At 40.1% G+C, this 2,643-nt stretch overlaps 1 pseudogene; it reads right to left on the reverse strand.

Moving 5' to 3' along the window:
* Positions 1–978: 978 nt before the first annotated feature.
* LOC138027550 (uncharacterized) overlaps positions 979–2,643 on the reverse strand; it is a 7,827-nt pseudogene continuing 6,162 nt past the window's right edge.

Genomic DNA, 2,643 nt, shown 5'->3' on the forward strand with positions numbered 1-2,643 from the left:
ACATTCTTTTTTATACTCCCTCCTGATGAGGTATAGACGTTCGTTATTTTTCCCTTCAATGTTTACATCATATAACAACACACTAACACAAGCTACTAAGTCAGAACAGACACCGATAAACCGATGCTTACAACTTCCCGCACACTACAAACGACTAATCAATGACATGAAAAACAGAAAAACAACACACTGATTTACTCTGTCACAGTACTGTCCATCGTATTCTACAATAAACGTACAGACCTTAGACCTAGAGACGGATCGAAATGCACCAATCAACGTTTAGTCTTCACAGCCAATTACATGTAGGCTCAACTGACAGTCGATCGACAACATCACGGATAAGTTGACCAATGAAATCTACGACCGGAGGGATTATAGTACCTACAGAAGTTATACAAATCATTTGGCTCTGAAGATGGACTTCCGCTCAGGTTGGTTCAAACCTTTTACGATTTTATTTCGTAATAATAACGTACAAGTTTTGGATAAAGGTTTCTGCCGAGGATTACAAAGCAAACCAAGGACTGGGACCGCTGCATTTTCCTAGTCTTAAACGCAATAAATTAGCAAATGTAACTAATGTTTAATGTTGTTCTTCTGATCGTCAAGGCCTGTGGAAGGGCGAGTTAGCAAAAACCGAGTTATCAGGTTTATTGGACGAATAGCGAAGGTATTTGGTCCTTTGGGCTACAATGCACAGAAAATAGTTTGTCCTTTGCTAACCACCAGCAAAGTGACTCGTTTAAAAAAAATAGGCTTTGGAAAGCACCCGATTTGAAGACGGAAAAATCAGCCAATATCGCAACACAACAAAAATCAACCCATTTCCTACTGTGAGCGTACCAATTAGCTTGTAGGTCCAAGGTTTAATCAAATAGCAAATATTTCTGTTTTTTTTTTTTTTTTTTGGCAACAACTTTATGTGAAATTTATTAGTTGTATCACTATTAGTTACGCAATTAATTGCTGGTACCTTTAAAGGTTTGCTTCCACCTTTCTACCGTTCACGGGAGTGGTCGGTCGAAAATTATCACACACTGGCCCTTTCTTTGAAGTCAGCTTCTTGAACGCTAAAAGCTTTGGACACGAGAAAGTAAGTAGATAAAACGTTAACACTGGACAAAGAGGAATTCGTATATGGTTATTGACGTGAAAAATTTAAAGGGTTTTGCAGTGCAATTTTGTGTACCTGTTTCTCTGCCAGTGTTACTGGATCCTTCATAAGGATCCATCTCACGGATTGATAGCATGGAGGAACGGTCAAGGATCCCCTGTAGGTATAATATGGTGCGTGCTCTTTTGCTAATTCTGGTATAAAGTCTGCTAAGGTCAAATTGTCACCTGGGGTAAATATCGGGATGCTTGATCCTGAGGAAAAACAAGCGGTTGTTACCGATTTCCCACATACCTTAGTCGAATTTCAAGTGCGGACCATTACCACATCGGCGCACCCAACGTAAGAGTTAGCTGGCAACAACAGTCGTTAAGCCGGACAGTAAAGGGACTCAAGTTCGAATTACCATCTACAGTTTCACCTTTGACCGAACATTTTTAGAAATCAGGTAACTAACACTCGCTGTATAACATATTGATACTTTTCTCCAATACAGTCAACTCACCGCTGACGGACACTCTCGTAAGCGGACAGCTCTACTTTACAGACACCTTTCTTATTTCCACATTTTGCCTTTCCATCAAACTCTGTATTCACACATTCCTGTAAGCGGACATTTTCTCGCAAACCGACGAGGACCCTTTAAAAAATTAAAATTGGATTTTTCTTTTCTTCTTTACGCTATCTCTTAAGCGGACACCCCAGGTATAATAATTGACTCTTGGCAATGAACAGTGGGGTCGGCTTTGTGAAATTTCCTTTTGTCCGCGGGAAAACAAGCTGTCCGTTCCTTTGACATGAACAGGAGTGCAACATGTACTTGCATTGTTAAGTTATGGTAATAATTCTTGTAAGCGGACAGCTCTACTAACGGACGCTTTTTCCATTTCCTGATGGTGTCCGCTTACGAGAGAGTTGACTGCCTAAAAGAAAGAATGTGTTCAATTGATGATGAATGCATAGGCAAATTTAGTTGAGCGGGATTGCCCAACTTACTCCATTACGGATAGCTCAGCTGGCTTTGACATTTTTAAGAGACTGACTCGTTAGAAGGATGGACTCCACAGCATTAATTCACGCAACAGCAAATGTTATGGTACAATTTGAAATGCCCATTGGTGCTTAAAAAGATGCATTCATTAGAAAGACGTAACAAATCACCATAGTAACAGAAAATTTACGTAAAAATACCCTATATTTGTCGTTAAACATGCACTTATATCGCAAAAACGAACTCCGTGACCCCCATTTTTTTATTGCTGCAAAGTGATTTACAGGCTCAAACTGTTTCTCGGCAAGGTTAAACAAGTTCTCTGGAGTAGATTCAGTGCTACATTAAGTTTTCAAGCTGTGAACGTAGCTCTGAATTCGCTCCAGAGTTACAGCATACAGAGTTACAGAATTTGGACAGTGTTACAGGCAAACGGGCTAATCTCTTTACTTTCGAGCGACCAAAAAAAAGGCGTTACCGAGTAGCTTTTGCTAGAAAACATAGCTCAAGGGTGCTTACACATGGCGCACCTGTT

Source organism: Montipora capricornis, chromosome 12 (genome assembly GCF_036669925.1).
Source record: "Montipora capricornis isolate CH-2021 chromosome 12, ASM3666992v2, whole genome shotgun sequence".
In the NCBI taxonomy this organism is placed as follows: Eukaryota; Metazoa; Cnidaria; class Anthozoa; order Scleractinia; family Acroporidae; genus Montipora; species Montipora capricornis.